The sequence below is a fragment of the Panthera leo genome, chromosome E2, assembly GCF_018350215.1.
Source record: "Panthera leo isolate Ple1 chromosome E2, P.leo_Ple1_pat1.1, whole genome shotgun sequence".
Taxonomy (NCBI): Eukaryota; Metazoa; Chordata; class Mammalia; order Carnivora; family Felidae; genus Panthera; species Panthera leo.
In genome coordinates, this window is record NC_056693.1 from 42,814,477 (window position 1) to 42,827,464 (window position 12,988).

The following is a 12,988-nucleotide window of genomic DNA, read 5'->3' on the forward strand; positions in this document are numbered from 1 at the left end:
AGAAGCAAAGGAGCAGGGTCATAAATGGTCAGCTTGCCAGGTCCATTTTGAATTTCGTCCTGAAGCAATGAGGAGCTGTGAGAAGGTTTAGAGCAGGAGAGTGACACAATCAGATTTGTGTGTTGGAACCATACCCTGGGCTACCAAATGGAGGGGATGGGGGAACCTGTAGTCAGGGGGATCAGGAGAAGGAGCCTTTGCCCTGCAAGGTTCACACTCTGCACTGTAACTACAAGGCTATAAGAATGTTGAACTAATCCCCACTTTACATTTTTCTTTTCTATAAGTGTTTTAAGCTGTAAGTTTCCCCTTAACTACTGCTTCAGTATATCTCAAAAGTTTTGATAGTTTTTAGTTTTACCATTCCATTCAGAATATTTTCTAATTTCCCTTAAAATGTCTCCTTTGACCTATGAATCCTTCATATGTGTGTTGTATAATTTCCAAATATATAAGATGTTTCTGTATATTTCATTGTTATTTATTTTCCTTCCATGGTAGTCAGAGAACATATTCTCTACATTCTTTAAATTTTATTAATATTGTTTGACGGGTGAACATATGGTCTATCTTGATGAAGTTGACACATTTGCTGGAAAAGAATGTGGGTGCTACTGCTGTTGAGTTTAGTGTTCTGTAAATGTCAGCTACAGTCAGGGTAGTTGACAATGTTCTTCTGGTCTTCTAAGCATTTTCTTTTCTTTTTTTCATTTTATTTATTTGAGAGAGAGAGAGCATGCATGCACACATGCATGAGCGGGGGAAGGTTAGAGGGAGAGTGAGAATCTCAAGCAGGCTCCACGCTCAGCATGGAGCCCAACATGAGGCTCGATCCCACAACCCTTAGATCATGACCTGAGCCGAAACCAAGAGTCAGACACTCAGTGGACTGAGCCACCCAGATGCCCTACAAGCATTTTCTCATTACTCAGTCCAGCTATTTTATCCACCAATGGGTATGGAGTGTACAAGTCTTCAGTGACTATAATATTTTAGTCTAGTTCTTCCCTTTCTTGTCAGTTTTTTCTTCAACTATTTTGAAGCTCTGTTACTAGATACATACACATATATGATTATTATGACTTCCTGAAGCATGGATCCTTTTATCCATATGGATTTCCCTCCTTAGCTTGGGTAACAGCCATTCTCCTGAAGTTTACTTTTCTGTGAATATAGCCTCTGCAGCTTTCCTACACTCACTGGTAGCTTGGCATATCTTTATCCAGATGTTTACTTTCTTATTTATCCTAAATCAAGCCTGGCCAGGGCCAGATAGCACAAGTAATCTACATAAACAGGTGGCTCAAACACCAATATCACCTAACGCTGTCACACTGATGGCTCTCACTCAGCTCACAGCCATACATTATGTGGGGTACCCAGCAAATGAGAGAGAGAGAAAGCCCAGGCTTGGCTTGAGGATGCTTTGTCTTGATGTGAAAGGGACAAGCTTAAAATTGACTGTTCTTGCACTCCAGCCCCAGCTGTGGGGGAAAGTCTTTCCAATGGACAAAAGTTTGAGCAATGCACCTTGTCATTTGGAGGTGAAAGCAGGGGGTCCTATTTCATGGGCCTAAGATCTGTGTCATCACACCAAGCTTTCTTCTCAAAAAGTGTCCCTAGTTATGCTGTTGCTGTCTTGAAATTCATTGTAATTTTGGTTGTTGTTTTTTTTAATTTATTTTTGAGAGAGAGAGAGACAGAGAGAACAGGGGAGGGGCAGAGAGAGGGGGGTACAGAAGATCTGAAGCAGGCTCTGTGCTGACAGCAGAGAGCCCAAGATGGGGCTTGAACTCACAAATCGTGAGATCATGACCTGAGCAGAAGCTGGACGCTTAACCGACTGAGACACCCAGGCGCCCCCATCATAATTTTGAACAAGTTGCTCTGCATTTTTATTTTGCATTGAATCCTACAAAATATGTCCTGGGCAAAAGGTTCCAAGACCAGTACAGAATAGAGGACACTCAGAAGACAAGACTTCCTTGACTTGCGTGTGCCATGCTACCTGTGTGTGTGTTGGTGTGTGTGTGCATGTGTGTGGTACATATTAAGTATTCAAAAATGGTATCTACTGTTACTGTGTGTTATTGATGATGATGATGATGATGATGATGATGATGGTAAGTTATTGGACTCCTCTAGTAATGTTTCTCAAACTTCATTTAAGCCCGGTTAATTCATGATCTGCAAGCCATCCTTCTGTTTCACTGACTCATTTGCAAAGCAGTTTTTATTTAAGCGGTGCCTTTGACAACCCTTAGGAACTTACCACGAATATACACCTAACCTTTCAAACACCCACTGACATTGCACACCTACATCAGATGTTACCCCATTCATCAAGTTGCATCAACAGTCCCTAAAATCCCACCCCCTTCACCCCAGCTGCCACAGATTCTCTCAAAGTTGACATGGACATGCACACACACACACTCAGGTCATCTGACTGTGTGGGTGACATCTGCACAGTTCCCCTCCTGTTCAGCATGAAAACCTCCTGCCAGGGACAGCTGATATGAAGGCTGCTTAATGTGCAGGTGGCAGACTCTATAATTTGCATTTGAAAATTTTTTAAATTATTGCAAATTAGAAAGTATGTGCACGTGTAATTTCTGGTGGCTAGGAAGGATGAGAAGGCTTGGCATCTTGAAAGCACATTAGCAAGGAAACAAAGGTGACTTTATGCTTTTGTGGAGTCTAGGGGTTGGGGATGTTGTAAGCTCTGCAAACATCCTGTGTTGAGCCTCGGGGGTGCAGGGCCCTGATTTAATAAGGGTGGCCAGCATCAAGGGAAAATATAGCAATTCTACCGCTCCACATGGTGCAACAAATCTGGCATTTTAGATAAGAAAAGCCAGAACTAGAGGGGGTGGGGGTGAAAGACGATGTCACCTGCTCCTCTCACGTTTCCTGCAAAAAATCCCCGCAGAGACTCCTGGCTCAGTGAGTCACTGGCTTTGCAAGCCAAGAGAGGTGGAAAGTAGACTCCAGGAAATATGCAAGAGGAATCTTGGGGAAGTTTTCAGCTTTAGTGTGAAACTGTCAAGGCTCTCTACTCTTGTGGGAACCGGAGGAGGAAAACAAGAGTGCGAGTGGCGGGAGAAATAGCAAGGAACTAGACAGAGCTCGGGTGAGACCTTGTGCCTGTGGGCACTTTGGAATAACGGAGATGGCACAGACTCAGCAAATTATCCGGGCAGCTTCAGAGAGGGAGAAAACACCCCCATGTTCCAAGGCCTTTCAGAATGCCACAGATATTTACAAAGCATCCATCCAGCTCCTGGGCTTGGAGTGGTGAATGAGGCACCACAGTCCCTGGCCCTTCAGAGCTTCCAGCCATTAAGCAAGCCATCCCACAAACTGTGCCAAGTGACAAGGAAGAAACTTCAGGGGCGTGAGGCCACGTGGGGATCCTACAAGGCTTCTTGACACCTCGGGCAGACACAAAAAAAGGACAGGCTAAATTGCAGGCAAGGGCCCAGGATAGAGAGAGCAGGGCTGTTTGGAAGAAGTGAGAGGGGAACAGTTTGGGAACAGAGCCACAAGAAAAGCCTGGATTGGTCCTTTCTCTTTTCCCATTGTGGGTAATCTGTTTGCTACAGAATTTGGGGGGTGGGGTGCATCTTCTAAGTGCCAGGCAACCTATTTGGCAGTTTCTGTTTATTTATAGAGCAATTTAATTCACCAGTGTTTACTGAGCTCCCTGAACAAATAACCTGGACCCAGCCATGGGGTTGGCAGAGAGCACAGCAAGGGCAAAGGCCCAGAGGTGGGACCCCCCCCCCCACCTCCTCAAAGCATCTCAGGGAAAAATCCGTCCCTTGGGTCTGCAGTAGGGTAAAGGAGCCAAGGTCCAAAGGCACAAGGAGCTGATCTTCAGACTTTGTCATTTGGGGAGCAGGATGAGTCCTAGAGGGATCCGTGCTCTAAGAAGCCAAGGCTGGGTGGAGGAGGTCCCGCCTCAGCACATTCTCTTCTGTGTGACGTTGGAGATAATTAACCCTGGGACCTTAACAGCTGTCACCACCACCCTTCAGGAATTTGGGCCCTCCCTGCATGACATTTAGGCCACACTCCTTCCACACAACTCTGGGGGAGAAAGGAATCTCATTAAAAATTTTCAGCAGATGTGCTGGCCCGGAGTCACCTGCACACCAGTCCCCTTGCTTGGACGGTCTCTACTGGTACCCTGGGCTCTCAAGGGCCCAGGCTGATGGCTGCCTTCCTCCCAGGCCACGAACCTACTGATTCTCTGCCCATTAAATTCCTATGGGCTCTCAAGGGTCCTGACTCAGCTCACAATGGCATCTGGGGGAACAGGGGAGCCCCAGAGGGAAAGGTAAGAACCTTGGGTTCCATCCCAGCCTGACCACTGGTTCACAATGGTGCACTCGATAACTTTTGAGGTCTAGGACCTCTGAGTCCAAGAATCGGGCAGAATGATTGGACACAGTTGTGTGGAGCCTGTATAAGAGCCGTTGTCCCTTTCGGAAGGGGAGGCAGACAAGGCTGTTGGGGGGAGAAGCATGGGTCATGTAAGCATGACCAAGAGGGTCCTGACTAGCCTGGGGTCCAGGGAAGGCATTCCAGAGGAAGTGATGTCTGAGCTGAGGCTTAAAGTGTAGGCAGGAGTTAGCCCGGTGAAGGAAAGAGGAAAAAGATGCACAGAGAAGAAGCCTGTGCAAAGACATGGAGGCATGGGAAGCGGGGTGTATTCAGACTTGAAAGAATACAAAGAAGTTCAGATTTGGCTGTAACTAGGACCTCCTGGAGAGGAACTGGCCAGAAATGAGGGACCAGTGCAGAAGTGACAAGGGACAGGGTCCAATATGCAGAGGCCAACAGCTGCCCTGTGGAGAATGGACCAGGGCAGATGAAACCAAGGACACTAAGAGGCCAGAAAGGAGGTGCAAGTGGTGCGTCTGGGTGGGGTGGGGAGGTGGGGACGTGGGGAGGACAAAACAGACCTGGTGGCTGGTGGAGTGTCAGGGAAAAGGCTACTCAGATTAACATGAGGACCCTAGAGGGGGAGCACTTCTGACGAGAGGTCATAGGCTGACTTTCCACAATGAGTTTGGGGAGCTCAGGGGTCATCTTAACAGGTAAATGGAATGAGAGATGGGGGGAGTAAGACTCAAGGTATCACTGTGGGGATGAAAACAAGGCCCTGGAAGTTGTCAGGATGGCCTGGGGAAAAGTACTAACGCCTGGGGAAAAGCAAAGGGAGCCCAACGCCCTGAGGAGCCCACCAAGCAACATGAAGAAAAACAAGAGAAGCAGCTAGGAATCCAAGAAGAGCAGTCACAGAAGCCAGAGGGAGTTTCAGAAGAGAGGAAGGATTAGTTATATTCAACACACCTGGTCAGGTCAAAGGAGGAGAGGACTGGGAAGTGAAGGGCCAGGGAGCATTTGTGGAGAGGCTTCAGAGTGTGGAGGATATTTTAACGGTGGTGGCAGGCTTTCCAGTGACCATGATCTGCCACTAGGTCTGAGTGTTAGGAGAGGGGCTGCATAAGGCTGAACAGGTTGTGCACTGCACACTCCAGTGGCTGTCCATTCACAAAAACAGAACTTGGGGCAAGGGGCTACCTGCGAGTTGAGTGGTATTTTGTGAAACTTGTGACTGCAGTGTGGATATTTACCACAAGGTGGCGCCAAAGACCAATGCTGTACTTCTTGGGAGAGGTTGGGGCAGGGCAGGGGTCTGCATCCTCCGGGGCAATGTCATCTTAGCATGAGTGGAGGGTACAGCCAGATACAGGATGGCTAGGACCCTCCCCACTAACGATGCCCTCCAAATCTCTGTCAGAACAGTTCTCCTAGTGGTAGGAGCTCAGAAATAAACTACACATCACACACTGCAGCCTTTGGCAAGGGGCCTGGCTTGAAAGGGTCCCAGGGGAACAGCTCATCCCATGATCTGGGAGAGGCAGGGATGTCCCTCCCACTTATCCCTTGGGAGAAGAGAGTCAGGAAGGAAGGAAGAACGCCTGGCCCAGGCTGTGGGACACAATCACCCCACCCCAGCACAGCCCTGCCCACAGGCCCCCCTGGAGGCCAAAGCTGGATCAGCGGGGACAGTAGCAGAGACATCACCCCACCTGGGGCAGAGTCCCCCTGGGATGTCACCTGTGGACCCTGGAAACCCTGGACTAGAAACTTGTGCCTCCTAGGTGCAGGGGCTGGCCTGGAAATGTCTCAAGAAGTGGTGCCCATGTTGTCTTTGAAAACAATGTTATGTCCATTGCAAACCATTCTTTACATAAGTAAATACAAAGAAAAAAATAGAACCAAGTGAATTACAATGCCCAGAGATGATGGTCACTAGTGGTGCAGGGGTGACTATCCCAACAGCTCTCAGGGTCAGTGGAGGCAGTTTTGCGCTGAGGAGACTCCCACTACAGGAGACCTGGCAGCTGTTCTGGTGCCTTCGCCACTCCTCTGTGCTTATTGTGTTGAGCACGTTTCCCCCTCTAGAGATAACAAACCCTTACTCCCTACCCTACCCTGACCTGACCCTACTGCCTCTCAGACTTCCTTTCTCCCTGTTGCAGCCCACGTGACTCAAATACAGCAAGCTCGTTGCCACCTCCCAGCCATTGCCCCTGCTGTTCCCTCTGCCTGGAATACCCTTTCTCTGGATCATTCCATGACTATTTCTTTCTTGTCATTCTTTTCTCTGATCAAAGAGGCCTTCCCTGACCACCCTGACTGAAGTAGCCCCTCAGCCCCATTGCTTGACATCACATCACCCTGGTCGTTTTCTCCACAGCTCTTCACTTTCTCTGAAGTCATCATACTTATATGCTAACTTGATGATTATCTGTCTCCTCTGGCTAGAGTGTAAACTTCTTGAGAGCAAAGACCTTGCCTGTCTGGTCTGCCACTGTGTCCCCAGCATTTAGAATGATGCCAGGCACATGGTAGGTGTTTATTCCATGCCTCGTTTCCATTTTCAGTGGCCACAGAGCATCTCAGGGCATCTGTGACCCTCTTTCAATGCTCAATTGCCCACTGATGGTCACATGGACCATGCCGTCCCTTTATCCCTGACAAGCAAGCCAGTAATCAACATAACATCCTCAGGCACAGATCTCTTCTTGCCTGTACAACTCTTTCTTTGGGATAAATTTCTTGAAGTGGTACTTCTAGGTGAAAGAGGGGTTTGCACTTGATATCCTGAAACTACTGAAATAGTATTTTTTTAATGTTCATTTATTTTTGAGAGAGGGAGAAAGAGAGAGAGCAAGCAAGGGACAGAGGATTCATAGCAGGCTCGAACTCATGAACCATGAGATCATGACCTGAGCCAAAGTCAGACGCTTAACTGACTGAGCCATCCAGGTGCCCCCTTGAAATAACTAGTCTTAAACACTCATACCAATTCCTACTCTCTTGAGAGTGTCCACTCACACATCATTTCTCACTGCCAATCTCAGAGGCAAAAAAAAAAAAAAAAGTTTCTTGTTGGTGTTTGTTTATATTTGCATTGTATTGATTGTTAACAAGACAGAACGCCTCTTAAAATTGCAATTTTTGGGTGTTTTTTGTTTGTTTGTTTGTTTGTTTGTTTGTTGAGAGAGAGAAAGAGGGCAAGTGGGGAAGGGGCAGAGAGAGAAAATCCCAAGCACGCTCTGCACTCTCAGCAAAGAGCCCGATGTAGGTAGGGCTTGAACCCACGCTCCATGAGATCATGACCTGAGCCAAAGTCAGACACATAACAGACCGAGCCATCCAGATGCCCCCAAATTGCAATTTTAATGGGTGAATGAATGGGTTCAGTTAAAGCATCAGAAAAGAGAAGTGGCTTCAGGAACCACAAGGTAAGAGTGGTAAAGCCACTCGAACAAGGAGCAGCATCCCTGGCCCTTGCCCTTTGACACACACATTGGGAAGTAGAGTCCAGCCTGAGGCTAGAGGGAGGTGGAGGTTGGTTGCAGATACAGACATACCTACGAGCCTCTATGTCCTCCCTCTGGAGTCGTCATCTGCCCCCACTATTCACTGAAGTGTTCTAGCAAGGTATGGCACCTTGGGCCCTCTCTTACTTGACCTCTTAGTGAGCCAACTGACCATTGTCCCTTCCAAAAGCTGTCTCTACTCTAGACCCCTTTTTCTTCTACCCACATGTTCAGCTGCCTTCTGGATACCTCCTCCTGGATGAATGGTCTCCAGACCCCTCAGATTCCACCTGCCCAAACTGACCACAACACCCTCTCGCTTACGTGACCCTCTAGGCCTCCCCACATCATTGAAAAACACTATAATCCACCCATCACCCATGCCCCAAACCCCAGCATCATCTGGGCTGCCTCCCTCTCCAGACACCACATCCTATCAGTCACCAAGCCCTGCATTCTGCCTCCTGAACATCTCTTGAATGTCTCCTTCTCTCTGTCCCCATTGCTCCCACCTGGGCGCAGGCCACCATGCCTTGGCTGGAAAATGGTAGTCGCTTCATTGCTGCCTCTACCTCCCCTCTCCATATACTGCCTAAGTGAGTTTTAGAAAGCATAGATAGGACCACAAAATTCTGCAGCTTAAAGCCCAGGCTTCTCATCACCCAAGGGTAAAATCCATCATCCTTAGACAATCCCCAAGGTCCCTAATGACTGGCTCCATCCCAACACATACACAATTCTCTAGCCACGTGAAGCTTTTGCTCCCCAAGAGCACGGGGGACAGCTCCTCCCTCCTGTGTCTTGAACTCTGTTGTGCTTTCTGCCCAAGACACTTCTCCAAAAATCTACCCTCCACCTGCTTAGGGAGCCCCGACAATTTTCCATGCTAAGGGCCCCTTCCCTGCAAAGCCCTTCCTAACTAGCATATACTCACATTCTCTCTCATATGCGCGCGCGCGCGCACACACACACACACACACACACTCTGTCTCTCTCTCTCTCTCTCACACTGGTGACACAGGAGATACAGAGACTCAGGGATATAACTGCCCTGACTGACAGTGAGCCCCCATGAACACCGACTGGATGGCCTCACCTCTGGTTCCCCTACTTCTTCAAGGACTGAGCATATAGCAGGTTCTGCTTGGTGAATATCTGGCAAATGAATGAATGACGCACATTCTGTTCAAGGCATGTGGCCACAGGCACAGTATAGGGCAGGCTTCTATTCTGTCCCCTCACAGAAGGCTGGGGAGTGAAGTTGCATACCAGAGAGCTGTAGCCACAGAGGCTGTGGGCTGGGGTGAAGGAAGCCTACATTTTTCTGGGTTTGGGGACGTGAACTGCGTTACTTCTGAAAGTGGAACTAGCTACACCATACGTGAGGACCTAGGGCCCACTGTGGTTCTCACCACCCTCTGCTATTAGAGGCACTTTTCTCAGGCCAGAGCCCATCCATTCAGGAATGTGAACTTACGGTGCTCATGGTTAGAAATGGTGATGGTTTGGTGCTCTGCCTGAGCTCCCAACCCAGTGCCAAGCAGAGTATGCCCTCAGGGAATCATGGCTGACACAGAGCCAAACTGATTGGGATTCAGTGAGCTGAGTTGTAGCTCAGACTCTGCCCCTTCCTAACCACAGAACCGTGGAAAGTCCCTGCCTTCCCTGAGCCTCAGGTGGCTCTTCTGTGAAATGGGTTTCAGCTGTGTCCTTCCTCATGTGGCTCATGGTGGTTGGGGAGAAGCCTGGGAGACTTGCAGCACCCCATAGCCGTCAACTACTATACCTTCTTCAAGGCACCTAGGCAGGGGGAGGGGCCAGCTGAAGGCTAAGGTGCCCCATCTGCTCACTGTGGCCCCATCCATGCCTGGCCCTTGTGGTCACAGGATGAGAATCCAAGCCTGGTCACAGACAAGGACAACAGGCAGTGACGGGTGCTCAGAAGAGTTGAGTGGGAAGCCAGAGGACACAGGTTTCTTGGAGGAGGTGACATTTGAATCTTTTTCCAAGTGGATAAGGGGAGGAGCATCCCAAGTAGAAGGGAAGCTGAGACAAGAGGGAAAGGCTAGACAGTGGGGACCACGCTCAGGGAGCCACAGGTAGGATGGTGTAGTGGAACCAGAGCAGCAAAGGCTGGCAGGATGCATGGGAGAGGAGTAGGTGAAGTCATCTTAGTCCAGACCTCCTGGGTCTTAGAGGCTCCACTACAGAGTGTGGACTTATCCTGAAGGCAATGGTGAACCAGAATGACCTGATTTATGATTTAGAAGATCACCCCAGCTGTTAGGTGGAGAACAACCATAAGGGATAAAGGTGAAGGCAGGGAGGCCAGAAAAGATGGTGGCCCAGGCCTAGATACCAACTGTGACCATGTAGAGACGTTGCCAGACACAGAACAGAATGGCTGCGAAGGACGAGGGAATTATCCATTAAAAGTAGAAATTTTGGGGCGCCTGGGTGGCTCAGTCGGTTAAGCAGCCGACTTCAGCTCAGGTCATAATCTCGTGGTCCGTGAGTTCGAGCCCCGTGTCGGGCTCTGTGCTGACAGCTCAGAGCCTGGAGCCTGTTTCAAATTCTGTGTCTCCCTCTCTCTGACCCTCCCCCGTTCATGCTGTCTCTCTCTGTCTCAAAAATAAATAAACGTTAAAAAAAATTTTTTTAAATAAAAGTGGAGATTTTGAGGGTGCCTGGGTGGCTCAGTCGGTTAAGCGTCTGACTCTTGATTTCAGCTCAGGTCATGATCTCAAGGTTTGTAGGTTCAAGCCCTGCATTGGGTTCTGTGTTGACAGCTCAGAACTTGCAGCCTGCTTCAGATTCTATGTCTCCCTCTCTCTCTGCCTCTCTCTCTCTCTCTCTCTCTCCCAAAAATAAACATTAAAAAAAATATTTAAGTGGAAATTTTGGGGGTGCCTGGGTGGCTCAGTAAGTTAAGTGTCCAACTTTGGTTCAGGTCATAATCTCACAGTTTGTGAATTCAAGCCCCGCCGTCGGGCTCTGTGCTGACAGCTTGCTCATAGCCTGGAGCCTGTTTCAGACTCTGTGTCTCCCTTGCTCTCTGCCCCTTCCCCATTCATGCTCTGTCTGTCTGTCTCTCAAAGATAAACATTTAAAAAAAATTTTTTTTAAGTGGAAATTTTGGGGGCACCTGGCTGGCTCAGTTAGTGGAGCATACATCTCTTTAAAATAATTTTTTTATGTTTATTTATTTCAGGGGCACCTGGGTGGCTCAGTCAGTTAAATGTCTGACTCAGTTTTGGCTCAGGTCATGATCTCTCGGTTCATGAGTTCAAGCCCCCCATGGGGCTCTGTGCTGACAGTGCAGAGTCTGCTTGAGATTCTCTCTCTCCCTCTCTCTCTCTCTCTCAAAATAAATAAACGTAAAAAAATTAATTTAATGTTTATTTATTTTTGAGAGAGACACAGAGACAGAAAGTGAGTGAGGGAGGGGCAGAGAGAGAGGGAGACCCAGAATCTGAAGCAGGATCCAGGTTCCATGCTGTCAGCACAGAGCCCAACGCAGGTCTCGAACCCACGAACCATGAGATCATGACCTGAGCCAAAGTCACTCAACTGACTGAGTCACCCAGGCGCCCAGAACATGTGACTCTTGATCTTGGGGTAGTGAGTTGGAGCCCCATGATGGAGGTAGAGTTTACTTAAAACAAAGAATTTTTTATGGGGCACCTTGGTGGCTCCGTTGGTTGTGTCTCTCTGTCTTCGACTCAGATCATGATCTCATGGTTTGTGAGTTCAAGCCCTACACCGGGCTCTCTGCTGTCAGCACAGAGCCTGCTTTGGATCCTCTGTCCCCTCTCTCTACTTCTCCCCCCGTTTGCGCTCTCTCATAAATAAACATTAAAAAAAAAACTGAAAAAAAAAGTGGAAATTTTCTGGAAGTGGAATTACAGAATTCTAGAATGAGAAAGAATTCTTTGGACAGTGCTCTGGTGAGGCCCTACAATCAGTGCTGCCTCATCAAAGCTCTGAGCAGTGTCACAGGCACAGCTCTATTTCACCGCCACCCCAGGAGCCAGCAAGTTCCCAGCCCTCAGTGCTCAGTGGGTGTTTGTTGAATTAATTAATAAACAGAGTACTTGAAGTGGGAGGTGAGGTGCGGGGAGGGAATGAATTTGAAACACGTCTTGGAGGATGATCAATAGGACTAGAAGGCTGAATGAAGGTGGGAGTAGGAGAGGGGACGTCATGGTCCATGCATTTACTCATTCCTTCACTGGCTCATCTGACAAATATTTCTTGAATTCCCACTACAAGCCAGGGACAGTGGTAATGAGGACTTCCATGATCCCTGCCTCCACAGAACTTAGAGACCCACAGTGAGGCAGGTTTAGGCACATGGGCCTACATGCTGCCTGGTGGTGATGACTGACATGAAGGTAGGAGTCCACAGGACATGGAAAGAGAAAGTAACAAGAGAATCTTCAGAGAAGGCGGTCAGAGGATGCCTTGCAGAGGAGGTGGGCAGGGACTAACTGGTGCCGGTTTTGAGAGCTGTGGAGAGGTTGAGTCTCTGGCTCAGGTGGGAGCCTGAGTGGAGGGCAGTGCTTTGCAAATATGAGGATGAAGGAAGAAGAGTCCCCCAGGGGAAGGTCATGCGATCTGGCAGGTTGACCAGAGGCTCTGGAATAGGAGAGGACTCTGAGTAGGGAGGAATGCTTGGGGCGCTCAGCAGTGGATGGATTGAAGCCCTGGGACTGGATGATGTTGTGTGGTGAGGAAATAAAGAGAACCCAGTCCCTGGAAGCAATCCCCAGGTTCAAGGACTGTAGAGAAAGGTGTGCTGTAAAGGAAGGCAAAGAGGAGGGGCCGGGAGGTGGGAGAACTGGGAGAGAATGAGGTGTGTCTCTTGGAAGAGCTGGTGAGGGAGGGGACCTCTGTGTCCCTGAGGGCCTCTACCCCCTACTACTAATTCTGGGTTTTTAAGACCAACCCTGTGGGTGCAGATAGTCAAAAACCTCTCAAAGTCCCTCAACCTGCTCCCGGGTATGTCTGTGCTCCCTCTAAAGGTAAAGGACTACGGGGTGAAACCCTTCCGGTACGGGCCCAGAGCTCTCAGCTCCACCTCA